At 48.0% G+C, this 24,322-nt stretch overlaps 1 protein-coding gene and 1 long non-coding RNA gene across 2 annotated transcripts in view; both read right to left on the minus strand.

Annotated features, from left to right (window-relative positions):
• LOC142574416 (uncharacterized) overlaps positions 1 to 24,322 on the minus strand; it is a 168,910-nt gene that overhangs the window by 37,869 nt on the left and 106,719 nt on the right. The window lies entirely within an intron of this gene.
• LOC142574415 (uncharacterized) lies at positions 8,910 to 13,634 on the minus strand. The gene is made up of 2 exons (XR_012826526.1): positions 13,307 to 13,634; positions 8,910 to 9,037 (listed from the first exon to the last, which is right to left on the minus strand). It is a non-coding gene; the product is annotated as an uncharacterized LOC142574415 (long non-coding RNA).

The raw sequence follows: 24,322 nt of genomic DNA on the forward strand, positions 1-24,322 counted from the left end.
TGATGCCATATAACGTGCCAAGGCAGACGACGCTTACATCAGTATTGCCGGTGCAGGAAAGAAAGAAGGTTTATTGCGAGCGTGGCTTATAAAGACACGATCCAGTGCATTGTACATACTGCGCATCACCGATGCGCATCCGCGCTGATATAATCACTACACGCGTCCGATACAGAGAGTGTGCGGGGCCTGGCTCGATGTCGTGCACGTCAAGCAGGAAGGTGGGACGAAGCGTGCCGCCTTCCATCCCGTGCAAGGCACCAGGAGTGGGGGACTGGGAGCATTAAACTTCGGCTGCGGCTGACTATGCTATGGCACAAATTAATGCCACCACGCAGGCCCTATCTTGCAAACGCCCTGTAATGTCTACAGAGTCTAGGCACGCCGAGGGCTGATTGGTGTGCGCGGTGCTCTAGCCACTAGTTAACTGTGAAATGAAAGGCCGCAAGACGGTGAATTCGCTCGCTGCTGCTGTCATTCTTGCTGTGATGACAGCGAGTGTCGTTGGTCGTCGAGGGAGATGTGCTCATGTTTTCTTGCACACGTGTAACGTCAGGCTTGTTGATTTACATATCAAGCGATTAATTACTAGTGCAATCGGCCAATAAAGCGACTATCGTGAGTTCGTAATAAGTCTAATAATTTATTATCACAATCGATGTTTCACCTTCCAGCTGAAAGTGCAGCTTTTTTTCTCAGTACCCAATAGTACATGTAATATGTTACTTAATTCATGAGACAAGCTAAAACAGGTGACGCAATGAGCAGATCTAAATTAAGTGGCAACTGCAGTAAAACGGCCAAGAATGTGTCATGCAGTACCCCCGCGGACGCACGTGTCCAGATAAGCAAACACGGAAGCTCAATATTTGTTTCCTTAAAGTGATGGCTTCACCAGATTTCGGGCAACAAATTTATTCGGTGCGGATATGTTGCCATAATTAACGCCACTTAGGACATTATGGCCAAGATATCACCTACGGACCATATTTAGAGACTTTCATTGGCTCAAACGGAAGGGTCTTCTTCGAGTTCCAGCAACAATAAACGAGGTGCGCTGAGTAACAACAATCATGTGCGCTACACGTTCATACAACAGCCGGCGCCCTGTCTCACAGCCATCATATAGAGCGAGTTTCCTGCGTTGCTGCTGGTGTCTTGAGGGCCAAAACGAGAGAAGATGACCGGCGAAATATTTTAAAAGTAACGGGGGATGTAGATATTCTTCAAGCGTGCTTTTCTGCACAACCTATTTGACCTAAACACAATGGCGGACCTCGAGTTGGAAATAAAATACGGTTTCAATACGCAGGCTCCTGAAACCACTCCCGCGGCCTTCCCTCCCTCCCAATATCCAAACTTCGAAAATGTGTGTCTCTGGTTCGGTAGTAATACCAGGGCGCGAAAGCCCCTTGTACCTCCCTTGGACAATCGGTATCATGCCGATACACAGCGGCAGCGCAGCTTCCACCAATGGAGGTTGCCGGATATCGAACAGGGAATAATTCACAAGCAAAACATTGCCTCCATTACGTCACTGATGAGAGCAGAAAGTAGAAGGAGAGGGTGCGCTGCAAGGAGCAGGAGGCTTACCGCGAAGCCAAACTTTCACACTTCGCTTGCAGGCGGGCTGTGTTCGTGCTCTGTTGCATGCCCGCTAGCCGCGCAGCGACGTTAACCAATTCGGGGAGCAGAACCCACTGAAGTGTGTCGTGCTTACGAAGTGCGTTTTTTCCTGCCGCGTTTACCTTGGCAGAATCTATTCATTTGCTTAAAATAATCGGACAGCGCTCGTACACACCAGTGCGAAGGAATTATAAGAAAAAAATATTTATGTACTAAACTACTGTCGTTAACTACCAATATTCACAGGCATTCTATTTTGTCCTTACGTGAAAGTAGTCGCCTTAAAATTATTAACTTGTGGTTAAGTTTAGACCTACAGTTCAATTAGTCCGCAAATATAGGTGGGGAGGGGGCTACTGCGAAGAAAATTACTTCTTGGCACCATCAACCATTAATTTTATTTGTGCGTTGTGAAGTGTATTGTCACGTGGTAGCGACGTTAAAGAACACAGTAACAATATTGTGAAAGACAAAACTAGCTTTTATTGGGCGAACTTGTACCCAAAAAACAGGCTACACTTAAAGAAGAACGAGAGCTGTGAACACAGTCGGCGATCGTCGAAAATCTGATCAACGGGTCGAGCGCGTCGGCTTTTATACATCAATATTCGAACGTTCCAGACTAATCGCTGGGACCCGCGGGTCTTCCACAAAGTTCTACACTATACGCGTCGCGCATACATGCAATCAGATTAGACAAGGTTTGGTGACAGACCGCGGATGGAACCATCGATAACATTCCAGAAACTTCCTATACATGCAGGAGCGTCCTGCGCTGCGTGATAACATTTGTAAAGCGGTGAAACGTGGTCACCCGAGCAAAATAAACATGTAGACGTGTCAATACCCCCCTAATAAAACGCATCGACCCGATTCTGAAACAAACGAAAGGAATAAACAAAAATACCCGTAGCAAAGAAACAACAAACTAAGGAAGTTCGTCAGGGTGCGTAAAGGGCTTGAGACGCACCACGTGGACCCCTTCAGATCGCGCGCGGCGCCACTGCGAATGCAGAAAGCCGTCTGGCACGACCTCATAGTCTAGTGCGCCAATACTCCGGATGACCTTGTAGGGTCCGAAATAGCATCGCAATAGTTTCTCACTGAGTCCTTGTCAACGTATCGGGGTCCAAACACAAACACGGTCACTGGGCTGGTACTCGACGTAGCGTCGTCGGAGGTTGTAGTGTCGGCTGTCGATACGCTGCTGGTTCTTGATCCGAAGGCGGGCGAGCTGTCGGGCTGGAGATAGGTAGCGACGGCAACATTCTCTTCGTCAGTGACGTGCGGCAGCATGGCTTCGAGCGTCGTCGTCTGGTTCCTGCCGTAAACCGACTTAATCGGATATGATCTGTGCTGCTTCTTGCACCGCTGTGTTGTAATCGAAGGTTACATACGGCAGGACCGCGTACTACATCTTGTGGTCGACGTTGACGTACATTGCTAGAATGTCGGTGAGGTTCTTGTTCAGGTGCTCCGTGAGACGATTCGTCTGCGGGTGGTAGGCAGTTGTCCTCCTGTGACTTGACTGGCTGTATTGCAGAATGGCTTGGGTGAGCTCTGCTGGAAAGGCCGTTCCTCTGTCGGTGATGAGGACTTCTGGAGCGCCATGTCGCAGCAAGATGTTCTCGACGAAAACTTTCGCCACTTCGGCTGCGCAGCCTTTTGGTAGAGCTTCAGTTTAAGCGAAGCGGCTGAGATAGTCCGTCGCCAGGACGATCCATTTATTCCCGGAGTTGACGTCGGAAACTTCCCCAACAAATCCATCGCAATCTGCTGGAACGGTCGGCGAGGAGGTTCGATCGGCTGTAGTAATCTTGCTGGCCTCGTCGGTGGTGTCTTGTGTCACTGACAGTCTCGGCATGTCTTTACATAACGGGTGACGTCGGCGGTCAGACGCGTCCAATCATACCTTTCCTGTATCCTCGAATGCGTCCGGGAGAATCCGAGGTGCAAAGCGGTTTGATCTTCCTGCAGGGCGTGCAGTACTTCCTGACGCAGCGCCGACGGAACAACAAGAAGGTAGCTGGCGCGGACTGGGGAGAAGTTCTTCTTCACGAGAAGTTTGTTTTGTAGAGTGAAAGAAGACAACCCGCGCTTAAAAGCCCTAGGGACAACGTCGGTGTTCCCTTTCAAATACTCGACGAGGCCTTTCAGCTCCGGGTCTGCTGGTTGCTGTTTAGTTAAGTCTTCCGCGCATTTTATTCCAAAGAAGGCGCCATCGTCCTCGTCGTCTTGCGGCGGGGGATCGATGGGCTCGCGTGATAGGCAGTCGGCGTCAGAGTGTTTTCTTCCGTAGTTGTATATTACCGTGACGTCATATTCTTGCAGTCTGAGGCTCCACCGCGCCAGCTGTCCTTGAGGGTCCTTTAAGTTAACTAGCCGACACAACGCGTGATGGTCGCTGACGACTTTCAATGATTTGCCAAAGAGGTAAGGGCAGAATTTTGCTGCAGCCCAAATGATGGCGAGACATTCCTTCACAGTCACAGAATAATTTTCTTCAGCTTTTGACAGCGACCACCTAGCATAATATATCACCCGTTCAAGTCCGTCTTTCTTCTGGACTAGGACGGGACCGAGGCCTAGGCTACTGGCGTCAGTGTGGATTTCGGTATCGGCGTCCTCGGCGAAGTGCGCAAGTACGGGCGGCGACTGTTATGCGTCGTTTGAGTTCTTGAAATGCGTCGGTCTGCGGCGTTTCCCACTTGAACTCGACGCCACATTTAGCTGTGTCAGCGGCTGAGCGATGCGTGAAAAGTCCTTGACAAAGCGCCTGTAGTAGGCACACATGCCAAGGAGTCTACGCACTGCCTTCTTGTCGATGGTCTGCGGGAACTTTGCGATGGCAGCTTTCTTCTGCGGGTCGGGGCGGACTCCAGACTTGCTGATGACGTGGCCTGGGAACAGAAGTTCATCGTAAGCGAAGCGGCACTTTTCTGGCTTCAGAGTGAACCCTGATGACTTGATGGCCTCTAGTACTGTCGCAAGCCGCCTAAGGTGATCGTCGAAACTTCCGGCGAAGACAACGACGTCATCCAGGTAAGCAAGACAATTCTGCCACTTCAATCCTGCTAACACCGTGTCCATGACGCGCTGAAATGTTGCAGACGCGGAGCTCAGTCCGAATGGCATGACCTTGAACTCGTAGAGGCCGTCTGGCGTGCTGAAGGCGGTCTTTTCGCGATCCCTCTCGTTCACTTCTATTTGCCAGTAGCCAGACTTGAGGTCCATCAACGAGAAGTATTTAGCGTTGCAGAGCCGATCGAATGCGTCGTGTACCCGTGGAAGGAGGTATACGTCCTTCTTCATTATCTTCTTTAGTCGACGGTAATCGACGCAGAAGCGTAGGGTTCCGTCCTTTTCTTCACCAGGACTACAGGAGATGCCCACGGGCTTTTCGACTGCTGGATGATGTCGTCGCTTAGCATTTCGTCGACTTGTTGCCTAATTGGTTCACGTTCTCGCGTCGAAACTCGATAAGAGATCTGGCGGAGGGGTCGAGCGCAATCTTCGGTTATTATGCGATGCTTGAGAACTGGTGTTTGTCGAATCCTAGATGACGTCGAAAAGCAGTCTTTGTATCGCCGGAGAAGACTTCTGATCTATCCTTGCTTACTCGTAGGAAGACTTATTTACGTCAATGTGTGGATCGGGGGCTATGCTCATTGGTGTAGGTGCTGCAGAATCCTAGAGGACAAAGGCATTGCTGGTTTCCACAGTGTCCTCGATGTACGCGATTGTCGTGCCCTTGTTGATGTGCTTGAACTCTTGGCTGAAGTTGGTTAGCATAACTTCCGCTTTCCCTTCGTCCAGTCTAGCGATCCCTCTTGCGACGCAAATTTCACGGTCGTGAAGTAGATCTTGGTCGCCCTTGATGACGCCTTCTATGTCAGCGCGTGTTTCGGTGCCGACGGAACTAATAATGCTGGAGCGCGGCGGGATGCTCACTTGATTTCCGAGCACCCTCAAGGCGTGGTGGCTACGAGAGCTCTCGGGCGGTATCGCTCGATCTTCTGACAGCGTTATCGATTTTGACTTCAGGTTTATGATGGCGCCGTGGTGGTTCATGAATTCCATGCTGAGAATGACGTCTCGTGAACACCGTTGGAGGATTTCGAAGGTGACAGGGCAGCTCCGGTCATGAACGGTAATTCTTGCCGTGCAGATTCCAGTCGGCGTAATAAGGTGTCCTCCAGCGATTCTAATTTGAGAGCATTCCCATGCAGTTTTAAATTTCTTCAACTGGGCGGCGATATGCCTACTCCTTACGGAGTGATGGGTCTCTGTGTCTACTAAGGCGATATCTGCGTGGCCGTCGACAAGCACGTCGAAGTCGGTGGTTTTTTGTCTTGTGTTGCACTTACGTCTTGGCGTCGGATCCTGGCTGCGTCGCGTTGACCTGTGGCTGGTATGTGGCGTCGTCAGGTCGTCTTTCGTCGGCGTAGTCTTGGCTTCCTGACTTCGTCGGGACGGCGGCGTGTCGTTATTGTGTCGTCGAGATGGTCTCTTCCTCGTCGTCGTCGGCGGCGGAGGATCTTCGGTAGTTCGACGAACAGCAACCGCACCTCCATCGGTTACTGCTTTTAGTTTTCAGGATATGGGCTTGCAGAGAGGCCCCAGGCAGGGCCGGTGTATGGTCGGCGGTGCGGCGAAAGGTAGCCTGGTGACGGTGAACGGGACGGTCATCGAGGGCTCCATTAAGTGGCGGCGAGGTAGTCGGCGATATCGCGTGGTCGTTCGCGATATCGCGATTGACCACGCGGTATCTCCCGGTATGGGCATCGGCAGTAGATGTGCCCGGCTTCACCGCAGTGATAGCAAAGCGGACGTTGGTGGGGAGCGCGCCAAACGTCCGTCTTGCTTGGAATGCCGCGTGGGGTGCCGGGTTGGCGTGTGCTGGCGGCGGGAAGGGGGGGCGTGGACAACGGAACCGTATCGTCACTGGGCCCTGCCGTGGGCGCGGAGGGGGAACGTGACGGCGGGCTACAGCGGCGTATGTCACCGCCTGCGGCTGAGAATGCGCCGATTCAAGGGTACTCCGAGTTGTTTTTGGAGCTCCTCACGTACGGCATCGACAATCGTAGCCACTTGAGGCTGTGACGAGGGGAACAGCTTCTGTAGGTCCTCCCGCACAACCACTGGAATAGTCTCCCGCAGGTCGTCGGTGGCCAGTGACTGAAATGCGGCGTAGTTTGTCGAGTTCGTGCGGCGGTCGAATTGCTGGTTTCGCATGTCGAGTGTCTTGTCGATGCTGGTGGCCTCGCGCACGAACTCGTCGACGGTCCTCGGTGGGCTTCGTACCATTCCGGCAAAAAGTTCCTCCTCCACACCAGGCATGAGTAAGCTGACTTTCTTCTCCTCGGGCATTTCAGGGTCGGCGTGGCGGAATAGACGGCTCATTTCCTCCCTGAGGATCGCGGTTGTCTCATTAGGTAGCTGCGCTCGGGTTTCTAATAGCGCTCGGGCCCGTTCTCTGCGTACGATGCTTGTGAATATCTGCAGGAAGCCGCTTCTGAACAGGGCCCAGGTAGTTATGGTCGCTTCTCGGTTCTCGAACCAGGTCCTTGCATTGCCTTCCAATGCAAAGATGACATGTCGCAGTTTGTCGTCGCTGTTCCAGCTGTTCAATGTAGCGACTCTCTCATACGTCTCAATCCAGCTTTCCGTGTCCTCGAACGTTGAACCGCGGAACCTCGGAGGTTTCCTTGGCTGCTGCAGCGCGATGGGGGATGCTGGGGCTGCCACTAGGGTGGACTTGGTGGTGATCTTCCTGGTCGTCTCAGGCAAAAATCCGTGCTCCGGGGGCAGTCCTTGCTGCCTGGGGCTACCTCGCTGGTTCTTGCCGACGTTGGTGCTGTCTTCCGCGTGCGGGCTTGGGTCACGGCTTTGTGGGGACGGCCGGTACATGAACGCAAAGCTACCTCCACCACATGTCACATGTGAGTGACTTTAAAGAACGCAGTGGTAATACTGTGAAAAACGAAACTTGCTTTTATTGCGCGAACCTGTGCCCACAAAACAGGCTACACTTAAAGCACAACGAGAGCGGCGAACACACCCGGCCATTGCCGAAAATCTGATCAACGGGTCAAGCGCATTGGCTTTTATACATCAATCGTCGAATGCTCCAGACTAATCGCTGGGGCCCGCGTGTCTTCCACAAAGTTCGACACTATACGCGTCGCGCATACATGCAATCAGATTAGACAAGGTTCGGTGACAGACAGCGGATGGAATCATCGATAATATTCCAGAAACTTTCTATATATGCGGGCACGTCCTGTGCTGCATTATAACATTTGTTAAGCGGGGAAACGTGGTCACCCGAGAAAGATAAACATGTACAAGTCTCGGTATCAACTAAACCTCGCCGATTCCTCAGACAGCCAAAACTCAACGTAAGTAAAAGTTGACCATTTTTGTTTTTATTCACATATTAACTGCTGGAAAAAGACTCACTTCCACTCAGTGCCAAAGCGTCCAACTGCTGAAGCAATTTTCATTCACAACTGAAATTCCTACATTATCAGCGAACATAGATTCCAGAAGATCTAAACCAAGGCGAAAATTAACCGTCACGGGCTGGTAACGCGCAACTTGACTACCACAGATTTTATGACAACGACACATGTTTTTTGCTTAAAGAAACAATGTACAGTACAATCCATGTATTTCATTGACAGTATGAGAACTAAGGACCCGCAGAATTTTGAACTGGCTACATGCATCTGCATGAACAGGAAGCAGCCCATAATTGCTCTCAATATTTGAACTACATAACGAATGAGAAAGCATATATCTAAAGCGCCCAGAAATTAAAGTGCAACACTTGTGCTTACGAGCTGTCGTTAAGCCACGTGAAAAATTTTGCAGCACCGGAATTACCGGTGTTATAAGACCACAGAACTGTGCAACACATGTGACGGCCCGGTTTAGCCATCTTCGTCTGATGCTTGGAACATAGAGAAAGAAATTTCAACAAGAGCGGACACTCCCATAGAGCCCAGCGGCCGAATTGACTGTAGCACACCAAGCGGATGTTGTTGACTCCTTCCGGTTTCGGTTTTGGGCGCGCGCGTTTTGAACACCACTTGGTACACGCCGCGCCGGCTCCGCTGCTCGGCGCGGCATTCATTTTTTCTTTCTTTTCGCTTCTGCTGAGCCTCGCGTGGCCTTGTCGTGGAATCGTTTCATTATTAAGTAGAAATGATTGCGATTTACCTTTACAAGACTGCACCCAATCTGTCAGGTGCAATTTCATAAAGAAAACGAAAGACTCCTTCTGAAATGATGAAATGTTTATTTTGCTCTATATAAATGCTCGTTCCGGGCTTCTGCATTCATCCAAAGTTGTGGCACCAGGTAAGCAGCAGTCGTTGCCGTACGATGCTCCACCGGATGCCATCAGCTGAAAGAAAGTAAATTACAAGCATGTATCATATTGGTATATTGACCTAACAGGAGTATTTCGTGTAGAGGCGAAACGTGCGTAAGTGGTGAATGAGCGGCATTACAGATAAATTCACTTTTACGTATATTTCGCAGCAAAGACTCCTCCCAAACAATGCTACAAAATTTTCAAGCAGCCCTCCTTTCCCGGGCATTATTTCCTGCACTTCAAGTGCACAAATACACGGGTGACTGCGCGTTTCCAAAGCAACTTGGCCTCAGTCGACACGATGGTACGCCAAGTACACAAAGGTGGCTACAACACAGGCTCAGCCAGACCATGTTACACGCTCGCAGAATGCCTTCTAATCGCACTGAAGTCAGACTCGTGGGTGCAAAGCCTGTTTTCAGTCGCTCAGAATACATAAATGTCATGTTCTTCAGCTCCTCCTCGTTATCTTTTACGCGTCCTGCCGGCGCATGCAACACTCCCGTGTTATCACTCTCGGCAATCGCTCGTCGCGTTTTCGAGAAGCGTGAGTACCGAAATAAGGTATATGTTGTTGCAGGGCTATAAAATGCGTCACAAACTTGTCCCACTAAAATTCAGTACACGCAAAACCAACTCACTATGGCCGGCTTGCTTTTTTGCTAACACCTTCACAACCCCAGGCGCGGCGAGCAAGCCTCAAGATATCCTAAAGAGTTACCAAATAAATTGCAATACTTTTTCGGGTTAGAGAATGCGTAACGAACTTCTACCAGTAAGATTCAGTACACGCGAAACTGCGGCACACAGCCGAGCTGCTTTTCGCTGAGTCAATAAGCTGGGCGCGGCAACCGTGCTTCTAAATTACCCCAAATACAACGACGTTAGCTACAATAATGTTGGGGGCCACAGAATGCGCGAAAACTTGTCTGTCTTAGGCGCTACGACGTAGTACACGCATGTACAGTCTGTTTCACACTTAGGGGAAAACTCGGAGCGCGTGGCATCGGCGATGCGGCGAGCGCTGGAGTCACGCGGGGGAAGCAGCTCGCGCACGCGCAAACGCTCTAGGGGCGGAGTCGTGATCTGCGTCGTCTGCTACGGCGGCGCGTGCTGGCCGCATTGTCGGGAAGAGTGCTACGGTCAGAGGCAGTGTGCGTATTCCATTGTTACTGCGGTAACTGAGCCGATATTCCTTATTAAGCGTTGTGCAGCGCCAAACTCTGAGCTTTCATTGGCCACATTCGAGTTCTACGAACTTCTTTTGACGACATGCTTCTTTCGTTCTTTCGAAAGGCCGGGGTACTTAGTGCGTGCACGTATATTTCTTCGCTGTGTGTGTTACCGTAACACGCAACGACAAGAAAGGGACACCGAACTGTGCGCGCAACGTGCTCGGTCTTTATTTCGCGCGAAAGGAAAACAGAACACTCAATATAATGACTATGCGAGTCGAACACGATGAAACAAACAGGTAAGAATGAAATAATGCTTTAGGTTAAGGTATTGAGCTCAAAGCGTTTCTTCTCGACAATAGTTCATTACACAAGACAGGTTCTGTCAGCCGATGAGGAAATGCACACGGCACGCTCACAACATCACTTAGTATCTCGTCATGTCTCCAGCGGCAGCGATGACAGCGCTCATTCTGAAGGGCAGTGAGTTGCAAATTGAATCGGCAAGTCATGCGTTCATTCGCAGCACGTCCGACTCGACGACGATGGTCGACTTTGTGGTGATTCGGCGCTCTTTAAGCTTCTGAAGATAAAGAAAGTAAATGACCTTGAAAAGGAAATGCAGCGTCATCTCCTTCCTTCGCTCATTGGTGATCGAAGAACGGTGCGGGTCTCTACAGACACAGGAAGGTTTACATGATACAAGACTGATCTGAATAAAGCTGGCGCTTGTCCGTCTTAATTCATTCCAGCTTTTTCATCTGACCAGAACGGTGCTAAATCGTTAGCCTTGTTCTCATGGCCCGTGTACCAGAGAAAGAAAGACTGAAGATTATTGAACTGTGTTCTAGGAACTATACTCAAAAAAAGATATCAGAGATGACAGGACGGTCTCTTAAAGCTGTCAATAGGATATTGCAGGCCTACAAGAAAGAAGGGCGCATCAAGGATGCCCCTCGCGGACGTCCCCCAAGGGCCACAACGGACGAGGAGGATTTGTCCATTGTTGCGGCTGCTGTTGAAGCCCCCCACGCTTCGCTTCAAGAGCTACGACAAAGTTTGCGGCTGAAGGCTTCGCGGTCTACCGTCAGGCGGCGGCTCAATGAAGCCGGCCTGAGGAGCAGATCAGCCGCGCAAAAGCCATTACTTAGAGCCACAAATAGAGTAAAGCGGCTCCATTTTGCGCAAGAACTTGAAGGGTGGACTGTGTCACAATGGAAAAACGTTGTATTCAGTGATGAATCCACGTTTACGACCGCTGGCGACCAGCGAGGCCGAATTTGGCGCCCTGCCAAGACACGGTAAGTTATTTTCTGGAAGCAATTGTTACTCAACCTTACAAGTAAGACAGTAGTTCATAATATTTAAGTTCGTTTACCTCGCATGCGGATCCAGCCTAATTTTATTTGCTTTTGGAAGACGAATAATTCAGTGTTAAGATATTTCTCCAATTAAGTAAAAAGTGCAACTATAATAGGCTAATATATTTACTTAATAAAGTAGGCCTCTGCACCTCGAGTGAACAACTTATTGCGGTAAGGATTGAAGTTTCACCATCGCAGGAAGTGCATGCGCTTGTGATTCGAGCCAGTGCTCGCAATGCATGCTGTAAACATGAACTTCTGTGTGGTTGGTCCAGATTATTAGACAAGTTCATTATCCAATCTAAAATACCCGTAACCAATAGGTGCTTTCTTTTCTTGTCCCAGCTATATGCCGCGGTACCTGCAACGGGTCGCTGCGAGCGGGCGCACAAGTGTGAGCGTGTGGGCTTGCATTACCAAAGATGGTCTTGGCCCACTGATACGCTTAGAAGGCAAGTTCACCGCTGAAAGGTACGGGGCAATCATAGACGATGTACTCATTCCCCACGTTCTTGACGGCCCGTTCCCGGAAGGCGACTATATATTCCAACACGATAGGTCGCCGATCCACACTGCTCGTGTTGTCCAAGAACTGCTGCATGAGCGCGGCGTCACAGTCCTGGAGTGGCCGCCACAATCCCCAGACCTCAACATCATTGAAAATGTCTGGGGCTTATTGAAATTATCGCTGGCGCGCCATCCTCTGCATGGGTTGTCCGAGGACAGGCTCTGGTCCATCATCGTGAGCGAGTGGGACGTGCTCCGAATGGACACATCACTTACGGAGTCACATTACACATCACTGCCCTCCAGAATAAGCGCTGTCATCGCTGCCGCTGGGGACATGACGAGGTACTAAGGGATGTTCGGAGCGTGCCACGTGCATTTCCTCGTCGGCTGACAGAACCTGTCTTGTGTAATGAACTATTGTCCAGAAGAAACGCTTTGAGCTCAATACCTTAACCCAAAGCATTCTTTCATTCTTACCCGTTTGTTTCATCGTGTTCGACTCGCATAGTCATTATATTAAGTGTTCTGTTTTCCTTTCGCGCCAAATAAAGACCGAGCACGTTGCGCGCACAGTTCGGTGTCCCTTTCTTGTCGTTGCGTGTTACGGTAACACACACAGCGAAGAAATATACGTGCACGCACTAAGTACCCCGGCCTTTCGAAAGAACGAAAGCATGTCGTCAAAAGAAATTCGTAGAACTCGAATGTGGCCAATGAAAGCTCAGAGTTTGGCGTTGCACAACGCTTAATAAGGAATATCGGCTCAGTTACCGCAGTAACAATGGAATACGCCCACTGCCTCTGACCGTAGCACTCTTCCCGACAATGCGGCCAGCACGCGCCGCCGTAGCAGACGACGCAGATCACGACCCCGCCCCTAGAGCGCCTGCGCCTGCGCGAGCTGCTTCCCCCGCACGACTCCAGCGCTCGCCGCATCGCCGATGCCACGCGCTCCGAGTTTTCCCCTAAGTGTGAAACAGACTGTACACGCGCAAATGCGTCACACGGCCGAGCCGGTTTTCGCTTACTGCGTCAATAAGCCGGGTGCGGCAAGCGTGCTCCAAAACTACCGAAATAAGTTACAGTAATGTTGGCGCTCATAGGAAGCGCCGCAAACATCTCCCAGGAAGAGGCATTAACTCAAATTAACTGCGCCAGGACGGCGGAGCTGTTTTTCGCTAACTGCGCCACTCGAACTAAGCCTAAATGTGCTTAAAATGCGCCGCACACTGTCAAACACAATTTCTCACCTTGCCGTAGTCCAGTAGTGCAGTGGTGCCGTGTCGAAATGCAGACGATACGCAAGAAAAGCATAGAGAAGGCCGGGAGCCCAAAAACATGGGCTATATATCCATAACAGACGGGTCGGCGAGCACGCGAGCTTCGTACGTACGGCCGGCCTCGCTCACTCCTGCGGCTTGTCTGGCGCATGACGTATGCACGCGCGTCTGGCGTGCCGCTAGCTTGTTGCTAGGCAACGAAACAAAAAGTTGCAAAGTATAAGTTCATTTACACGCAAAACTTTTTCACTTTTAGTGGGAAGGAATAAAAAAAATAAAACGTTGTCTGGAAGTTTATTTCACATTCTTTTTTTTCTGATGTTCGCGTCAACTGACGGTTGTTGTTGAAACTAGGCGTGACGTGTTTCCTGTTGCCAGTTTTTGAAGAGTGTCCCCTCTTGTTGAATTTCTTTCTCTATGCTTGGAAGACCTGACTTCCTGCGTATTACGTTCGTTGCATTTGTGATGAAGCTTCTCTGTCTTATCTTTCCATTTTCATACTTGAGACAACGACCGAAGCTCATGACCAACCGCGATCGGGCTTTCGTTATCTCTGAGCGAGTGGCAAGGGTTAGTGGGTGTAAGCCCGATGGATGCACGAAGACAACCATTTCCCGCGCTTCACCCGATTTAAATTCACCAAAATAAAAATTAAAAACATAGGCTAGGAAGTCCGGCAACCGCTTGGAGCGCGCATCTACCTTGAAGCGAAACTAGCACCCCCTTCCGGGGGTTGGTAACACTAACTAGAACACGTTCATCTTGTTTAGAGCAAGTCGGCTGCGTTGGAAAGGCTGCTTGCATAATTTTGCATATCATCTAATGTTCGAAAGGATAAGCAGCGTATGGATGGCAGCAGAGGATGCACTGAGCGGGCCGGAAAATAATGTCGGGAAAGGAATATTGTAGAAGTAACCAATTATTTTTTAGTAATTCTTCGATTCCTTTAGTGGGGCCGTAATTAGGAATTGTAATCAGCGTTATTTGCGAATTAAGTATTCTAATGCCAATTCATTGGACTATACAACTTTTTCAGCACTTTTAAAAGCTAGACATTAGCATGATCTCGCTACCATGCCATCTACTTCTCGTACAAGAGGATTTATGTATAATTTTTACCCGAATCATTGAATGTTGTAGAGCTTCGCCTGCAAATGTCCTAAGTTACGCTGCGTATGAATATCTAGCACCAACTGAACACTTAAAATAGTCGGGACAGTTTGTTCTTTTGTTATTCCCAAACCAATTCCTGCCATGGCCCAGTATGTACAAGTCATTTCAATGAATAATTCCCAAGTATAAGAAGCAAAGAAGTTTTCATAGCCATATCCTGGCACCACTGTCTATCCGTATTTTCCCGCCCACAACAACCACTATAATATCAGGCAAAATCATCAATTTGTCGTAAGTATCGTTAAAATTCTGCATGTTTTTCGCATATGTAAAAAATTGTGACATATATATTTTAGCTGCTGTAACGACGAACATTTCAGATTTACCTAATGGTAAACCCGGTTCTTTACTGAGACACAAACACGGAACTAAAGTTTTTCCTTCTGTCCTGTCTACTTATTATAGCAAGACCTGTTTGAAGCCTCTAAAATTGTGGTGCTTCATTTTGTGGCTGTAGACTTTGACATCCGTCTGAATCGTTACATCAAAACTATATATTTGTTCGTATAAAAGACACCATTTGACAAAGATATTTAGTGTGATAGCAATTATATGGACACTCTAGGCGCTTTCTTGTTATCGTCGTCGCCATCGCCGTGATGTTTCCCATAAAGTAGAAGGGCGATAACACCGTCGCCGCGTGTCGTATGCAGTGTGTGTGAGGAAAAGCACGTGAGGGAAACTAACCATCGCGGCTAAATCGTGCGCGCGCGAAAGACAAAGAAGGCAACAAACGCGCCCTTTTCCGTTGGGTGCGACTGTTTTCACAACAAATCCGTGCAGGGGCGGAGCCTCGCCTCGATGACGTATCACCCTTTTCTTTTTTTTTCCTCTGCTTGGCGGCGCGGTCGGTGTGCGGCGCTACAGTTCGGATCAGCTCACACCACGTGAGCGAGAAGTTGGCGCGCGTATCACATTTGCGGCGTGCATTGTTTTGTTTCACACGGAATGCGACGATGAGCGAGCCTGACCGACAGAAGGTGATCGATAAGTACCTACAAGGGTTACATCATCATGAAGACGGCTACTCCCATGGCTACCTGAAGTCAGACGATGAGCTTAAGTTTTTTGAGAGGTCCTTGGCTGCCGTCAACGAGAGGTATGCTCTGCGGACATCAAGAGACCTGAACAAGCCGTCTAAATGCAAGTAGTATCGACTGCTTCTTAATGTTTTGCTCTGCGCATAGATTTATCATTGTAAAGCGAAGTAGTAATTTGCACCAGGGACTCAACCTGGCAGAACGACTTGTTTTCAATTGCGGTTAGTGCGCAACACTAGACAATTTATTCATCTTGATTCACCTTTTTGAAGATGGGGTTATATATTGTTCTGGTTACCGGTTCAGAGTTCCCCTAGCACCTATTTAATTCGGTTTGAGTGGAGTATTGTTCTGGTTACCGCGACATGACCCGATTTTCAGAAATTCTGATAAACGTAAAATTAACAACTGTTATTTTTCGGTTTTCAGTCATGATTACAAGCGCGCACGCAAAGTAACCACGAATACAAAAAATCAAAGATCTGCCCCTGTTCTCTTTACATATTTGATTTGAATTCAAGACGGAGCTGCGCTTGGGCGTTTGTTTTGTATCCATCTGCGCTTTTTTTTTGAACATTGAAAAAGCAATCGCACGCAACACGAGACACTATTTGCGGTGGGGCTGTACTCCATGTCGTGACACGGCCGTGTGTGCCATCCGTGGTCCTGCTGGAAGTGTGAATTGGACGTCTAGAGTAAGGCATAGGCCTGATGTTGAACTCTGTATATGAGCTGAAGCTGCAGCGTCGAGCTTTTTGTCGTATTATATTAAAATCCCAAGGCCCAACCAAACTGTAGCATGTTCGTGCTGCTTTTAAGTTCTCACTTTTTAAAACCATACAAAAAGGATGGGTAATTAATAATAATAGTGATATTTATTATTCTCGTTGAGGAGAGCCAGATTTTCTTCCTAGAGGCTGTGCATCTTAGTTTCTTTGCTGCCGTTACATTACACAAACTAAAGCTAGATTTGATATTGCCCTGTGCCATGCATAAATCTAGGCACTTTCATTAAATCGTCTTTATTGTTTATTTTCAGCCAATGTCGTCTTCTTCATGATCTACTCCGGGTGCAGAATCTCTCTAGACAATGTACCGTTTGTGGTTGTCAAAGAAACCGTCAAAGTCTGCATATTTGGAACGGAATACTACAAAAAGACTCGAGAGAAAAACAAAGACCAGGTATGTTACATGATGGTGCACTTTCGAACATTTCAGTCTCATGCAGATATCCAGCAGCGTTCCAAATTTAAATATTGTGTACAGGCAGTGTAAAGAGGATTTACTTTATGTTACTTTAGGTTAGGTTACTTTAGCTTTACACCAGAAATAAATATTCTTGATTTCATTTACAGGGTTCAAGCACCACTGACTGGCCGAAAGAGGTGTACGAGAAGAAGCGAATTAACCTCCAAGGCACAATGAAGAAAGGGTGTGCAGCAACAATGAATTTGAAGTGGATTGAATTGTACCCAGATTTCCAGGTACGTAATGTGCAACCACAAGTAAAAAATCTTTGCAGGTTATTTTCTGGGCACCTTTATCATGGCATTTATGTCTGCAAGCAGACATGAAACAAGCAGTTTTAAAACATTATTACATTGTCCTTGCAGTGGCTCGTGAGAAATTTGTAGCTGATGTCCACCATCATTGCTTCTACTTCTCGTGATAGTAGGGAGCTTTAGTAGAGGGATCCGATAAGAATGCCTTCTCTCCCCTCTGACAGCCTTGAACACGCGTTGTGCATCGTTATGGTATCGTTATTGGGGCTAAAGAACGGTCCGGTAAAACCCCCTAATATCGGCTTTTCCTGTTGCCCTTGGTGCGCAGTGCAGGCAAATTTGTCGTGGCATAAGATGGGGCATGTTAGACTTGGTTGACGTATGCTCAATGAAAGGTTTGTTTGAGCTAGTTGGTTAACTAGCTCAAGCAGCAGTGATCATTATGGTTTAAAACAGCGTGCCAATATGAGGACAAAGTGAAGATGAGACAGAAGACAGCACTGAACTGACAACAGAAAGTTTATTTCCACTATTTCTAGTATATATACGAGTACACGTGGGAAATGGCAAAAAAAAAACAGTGCGAAAGATAAGAAGACTACAACACATACTGTCTCGGCATCCAAGCCGAGGCTGTATGTGTTGTACTCCTTTTATCTTTCGCACTGTGCTTATTTTGGTATTTCCCACGTGTATATATATTGGGCAAGTGGAGATAAATTTCCAGTTGTTAGTTCAGCGCTGTCTTCTGTCTCGTCTTCACTTTCTTCTCATCTTGTCGCGCTGTTTTAAACCATAAAGTATGCTCAGTATACGTAACAATGCCTACTTTCTAGGTGGACCTTCCCCAGCCATGCGGCCAGACAAAAGAGGGTCGGCTAAAAGCAGACAAGGACAAGCAGCTGCAGGAGGTGCTTGACGCAGAGCAGCAGATTGTGGCCAAAGAGACGCGGATATACATTAAAATTGCCAACTGGGGTTCCCATCGTAACCATGGTTTCGAGGACATGGAAGCTTTTAGCCAAAACATGGACATGAACAATGCTGAGCGAATTCAAATGTTGGCAAGGGAAGGAATTACATCTGTATCAGATGTGAAAAAGTGTCTGCACTATTACGTGCACTGCGTACTTTTTGCAAACAAGGAAAAGCCTGATAGCAGCTGCAGGGCCTTTTTCCTAACACATCGTGATATCAGCAACCAGATCCAAGCTGTTCTTAAGAAAGACCGCTTCAGTACAGTCGATCAAGAAAATGCTAGCATCCTTATTGAAAAGATCAGGGGTGAGCAACCCGAATCCTCCATTTTCTATCGCCCATATGCAGCACGCAGCTGCGTGGGTAGCAACGACTCGAACAACGTGGAAGAGAGCATTGCCAGCGAGTGTGAAGACATTTGCTGTTCTGCTTCCAGACAAAGTTCATGAGAAACATGCTTAAAAAGTATGGAGGCTCAGTAGTTTGCCTGGAAGCAACACACAAGGCTAGTGATTATGGCTTACCACTTTTCTTGCTTGTTGTGAAAACACTTCGGGATACACACCAGCTGGTGTGTTAATCGTACAGTTTGAAACGACCCACTGTATCGCTGATGCTTTAGATGTTTTCAAGCAGTGGTGTGATAACTGGTCCCCACAGTACTGGATGGTAGATTACAGCAAGGCAGAAATAAGTGCCATCAAGCAAGTGTTCCCAGAGTCAAATCTCCATCTGTGACTTCCATAGACTACAAGCATGGCAAAGGTGGTTGCGCAGAAAGGAAAACAGTATACCCAATCCGGATGATGCCCTGAGACTCATGAAACGCTAAGCCAGTGCTTCAAATCAGGATGAGTTTGACAAGGCATTTGAAGTCCTTGTCGCCTCAGAGTATTGGAAAAACGAAAAATTCCGCAGTTACTTTGACGCAGTGTGGCTGTCTGTAAAGGAGCTGTGGGTCATGTCTTACAGGCTGGAGTTTGATGTCTTGACCACAAATAATGGCATTGAGGCCCAAAACAGGGTGTTGAAGGCACAGTATGGGAAAAGTGCCAGTGGGAAACGGTCGTTAACATCCCTAATCACAGCTGTCGTCCATGGCTACCTTCCCGACAAAGAAGTGAAATTCCATGAGGCAGCAAGGAGGCAGTCATCAGTGTACAGACAGTACAGCGAAAATATTCCTGCATACCTGCACAACCGGCCTCACGGGTTTGATAAACATATGCTGAGACGGCTCGTTAACGCAGAGGAATACAGTCACACAGACATGAAAGAGCTGCCCACTGAAGGCATGTTCTCGTTTCATTCTGAAAGAAGTGATGATGATGTGTACACAGTCGACTTCACCAAGCCATCGTGTACCTGCCCCGACTTTAGAAAGCACAAGTACCCATGCAAACACTTTTGTGTTGTTTTTAAGTACAGCGAAAGCTGGCGCTTTTCCTCTCTTCCACAGAGTTACCTCAGTCGACCGCAAATTACACTTGGAAGCTGTCTAGAATCAGAAACAGGTTCTGAGATTCCCCTTGTCAATGAGCCCAGCCCTTCTGAAGTGTCTTCACAGGCTCTTGGTACAGCAGTATCAGAGCCGGACATTCCCTTTGCCAATGAGCCAAGCTTTTGTCAAGTGTCTTTACAGCCTGTGGTTGCTATGGTTCCTGGGACAGCAGTCCCCTCAGTCTCGGAGTTGCGCAAATGTATAACCGAGGAACTTGAAAAGTGCAGTTCCCTCCTTTACTGCTGCCACGACGTTCAAACACTGTTGGAGGCTAGGGGCTTGTTGCTAGTCACCTTCCGTAAGTTGGCTGAATCAGTGCCACAGAGTTCTGGCCTTCACATTCGGGGCTCACCGACAAAAGGATGCTCGTCTCTGAAGCCTCTTCCAAAGAGAAGGCGCCTATAGTGTGCTGTCACTCTGCCATTGATTCGTTGATTCTTCACAGGAGCTTTGGTTCGGGCTGCAAGGAAAGGGTCAGAGGAAAACGTTAGAGATTGCCACTGGGTGTTTTTTTTTCATTTTTTAAGGAATTGCGAGCTTTACAAAACTCAATTTTTGCCATGCATAACTTGAGCTTAAGCAGAGTGTTTTAAAAATGTGTAAATATGTTTTAGAATGTTTGGAGCTTTTAAGGTTAATATGCTATGTTTTATACTAGACTCCATTATAGTAATGTAATTGCAACATTGGCAACGGCTGTGTATGCGTATAAATACTGTCTTAATGTATCGTGTCAGTGATTCAACTCATTGATTCTATAAAGCTATGTTTTTAGGCTTGTGCTTTCAATATATGTGTATAAAACTGTTTGTAAAGTTGCATCCCTTCTGTACTTTCATGAAAGTGCTTGCTTTTATACTTTTAACATTTTAATATAGCAGCTATTGTATATGAAAACATGTTATTACATTTTTGTCTGGTGGTTACTTCAAGAAATGTTCAGTAGTGTGCATGTAATATGCATTGACTGTGAATAAAGCACATTTGAGAGAATGCCTAACGTGCACCAAGAGTTTATCTTGAAAATGTGAAGTATGGTTACCTACAGAGTAGAGCAATTTCGCCAAGTGTACTTCAACAGTTGTGACTGGAATTAGAGGCTGGGCAAACTGGCCATTTTCGAGGGCAATTATGAGAACTACTCTTTCAGCGAAATGTTTTAAGTATACATACTGATACCAGTGACTTTAGGGAGCTGTTTCATTATCCAGACTTAAAACATTTTTCAGTGGCACCCTATGGAAATGGGGATATAAAAAGGGGTTGCATAAGGAACAGGAATGCACAAGAAAATAGGCAATCGTCTAAACTTAGCATTTATCAGCTAGTATTTTTCAATTAGTCTCAGCATGTACTTTAGTATCGTGGAACTCGAAACAGTCAATGTTGAGCTGCCTAGTTTTTGCCCATCATGTAACGAAAACACGCGACCTGATGTATGGCACATCAGTCGTTAGTATGGTGCGTACTACATAGCCGTTCTACGGAAAGGGGAAAAGTCTCATGAACCCTCTTTTTTGCGCCTTGTAGGTTCATTCACTTTTTCTCGTACACCTCCTTCGGCCAGTCAGTGGTCAGTGGTGCTTGAATCCTGTAAATTAAATAAAGTAAATTTATTTCTGGTGTTCTTACATGCATGTTAAAAGACACACAGGTCAACTGTAACATCATGCGGCTTTGGTAAGTACAAACAACAACAGTGACATGCTTCCATAGTTCACACCAGGCATGTAGCCAGGATTTTGTTTGGCTTGCAATTACTGAATGAGGGGGGGGGGCGGAAACGCCACAGGTGGGAGAGGTGGTAAAGGACGTCCCAGCAAAACTGAAGATTTCTTGGGGGACTGAGCCACTCCAACCAGCGGCTATGTGCCTGGTACACAGCCATAATGGTCTTTTCCTAAATCTATTCATTTACTAGGAACAACCTGAGGGCCCTGAAAGGGGCATTGTATAAGGGAAAATAAGTTAACAACAGCTGTTGCGAAGTATCCTCTTTACACTGCTTGCACACAATCTTTGAGTTGGAAGGCTGCTGGATATCTGCATGCGAATGAACTGTTTGCAAGCGCATCCATGTAACATACCTCGTCTTTTTCTCCCTGAGTCTTGTTGTAGTATTCCATTCCGAACTTGTAGAGTGACTGTTTCCTTCACAACTCGAAATTGCACATTCCCCAGAGAGATTTGACATCCGCAATGGATTGTGGAGAAGACGACATTGGCTGAAAATAAACAATAAAGACGATTTAATGAGGCGCCTAGTTTTATGCATGGCAGAGGCAATATCGAATCCGGCTTTAGTGTTTGTTTATGGGCAGCAAATAAACCTTAAGATCTGCATGCCTCTGGCTAGAAATTCTGGCTCTCCTCAGCCATAATGATAATAATTATTATTATAATTACCCAGACTTTCTTGTGTGGTCTTAAGTAACAACTTGAGCGCCAAAAAACCAACATGTTACAGTTTGGTTGGGCCTTGGGATTTTAATATAACACGACAAAAAAGCTCGACGCTGACGATTCAGCTTCTCGTATACAGAGTTCAATATCAGGCCCATGCCTTGTAGCAGGACTACGGATGGCACAGACAGCCGTGTCACGACATGGAGTACAGTTATGGTGGCCGTTCTAGCCACATAGTACAACCCCACCGAAATTCGTGTACCGTGTTGCGCACGATTGCTTTCTCAGTATTAAAAAAAGCGCAGATGCATACAAAACAAACGCCCAAGCGCTGCTCTGTCTTGAATTCAAATCAAATATGTAAAGAGCACAGGGGCAGACCTTTCATTTTTTGTATTCGTGGTTACCTTGCGTGCGCCGTTGTAATCATGACTGAAAACCGAAAAATAACAGTTGTTAATTTTACATTTATTAGAATTTCTGAAGATCAGGTCATGTCGTAGTAACCAGAACAATACTCCACTCAAACCGAAATAAATCGGTGCTAGGGGAACTCTGAACCGGTAACCAGAACAATATATAATCACATTTTCAAAAAGGCGAATCAAGATGAATCAATTGTCTAGTGTTGCGCACGAACCGCAACTGAAAACAAGTCGTTCTGCCAGGTTGAGTCCCTGGTTAAAATTACTTCTGCGTTTTACAATGTTAAATGTACACGCAGAGCGAAACATTAAGAAGCAGTCGATACATCCTTACATTTAGTCGGCTTGTTCAGGTCTCCAGATGTCCGCACAGCATACCTCTCGTTGACGGCAGCCAAGGACCTCTCAAAAAGCTTATCGTCTGACTTCAGGTAGCCAAGGGAGAGAGGCTCGCTCATCGTTGCATTCCGCGCATTCACCAGCGAAACAAGACGCGCGCCGATGGTACGCGCGCCGACATTTCACTCCACTGAAACGCCGCACACCGACCGCGCCGCCAAACAGAGGGGGAAAAAATGACCGTGGCTTAGCTTGGTTAAGCCTGGTGATTGCGAAGCAATAGTGCACACAGAGGAGTGTACACTATCCCTGTTCAGACAATTATCCCTGTTCAGAGGAGTGAGATGTATCATTATCGACGAGGTCAGCATGTTATCTTCGGACCTGCTTTGACAAGTGGACCGGCGGCTTCGTGAAATAAGGCCGGACAGGATGTTGGAACCCTTTGGGGACTTCGATATCATTCTATGTGGAGACAAGAGGCAGCTGCCGCCCGTTAGAGCTTCCGAGGTGTACAAGCGGCCAAAGTCGTGTGGAGCCGTGTATAACACAGATGTTCTACCGTGGCATCACCTGGAATACTTCCCCCTAACCCAAGTTGTCCGCCAAAGCGACGCAGTCTTCGCAACTCTCTTAACCAAGACTGGCGATGGCACGTTGTCGCCGAGCTGCATACTGCGCACGCCGCTTAGAAAGTCGTTCTTCTTCCGTCTCCGTAGCTCGCTGATGCTTCCTCTTTGCATTCTGCCGCGCTGCCTTGTTCGTAGGCACCATCGTAAGATCTGGCTGTATGACTGCCGTGGCGAGAGGAGCGGAGCTGTTTTATACAGCTGGTGTGACGTCACTCTGATCGTAGCGCCCCTGGTGAGAGGAGCAGGAGTTAGGCCGCCGTTGGTGGCTACCGCCTCGCCTCGCGACGGCATGAGATGGGGCCCCGTTTTTACACAGCTGGTGTGACGTCACTCTAGGTCGCGTGGTGTGACGTCACGCAGCGAGGTCACGCCAAAGGTCAATGGTGCCTACCACCGCCTCGCTACGGAACGGGCTGAAGTGCGACCTAAAGTAGTATTGCTTCGCAATAAAAAGAAAATGGTGACACGTCATCGAGGCGAGGCTCCGCCCCTGCACGCATTTATTGTGAAAACAGTCGCACCCTTTTCCGTTTGGCGAAAGCGGAGGGGGGATCGCAGGGAGGGAAGTAAGGGTTGGTGTTGCGCTCCACTAGCAACTGCGCTTTTTGAGATCGAGCTCAAGGGGAACTGACGAACGTGGCCCAATCTCGTGTGCCACATAAGGAGGAAAGCGGAGAGGCGGCACGGGACGGAGATGGTGGGGGGGGGGGAGGGGACAGCTTCGACTGCTCCAACAAGTGCCTACGTTGCACGGCCGCGCGCGGTGGCGCGCGCCGCATCTTGAAAAGGATCTGCAGAGAGCTCATTCCATTGTGCGAGCTGCATCCACGCATGCGCGGCACGGCTCGTACGCGTCGAAATGAGACGCGATCTCGAGGAACAGCTCCTCGCTGTTATCACGGGCTTGAGCTGCCTCGCGTCGGCATGCCTGGCTACGCAGCAGTTGATCTACAATGCCCTCTTCGCTTCATATCTAAATATTGTCATTTC

Source organism: Dermacentor variabilis, chromosome 3, assembly GCF_050947875.1.
Source record: "Dermacentor variabilis isolate Ectoservices chromosome 3, ASM5094787v1, whole genome shotgun sequence".
Lineage (NCBI taxonomy): Eukaryota > Metazoa > Arthropoda > Arachnida > Ixodida > Ixodidae > Dermacentor > Dermacentor variabilis.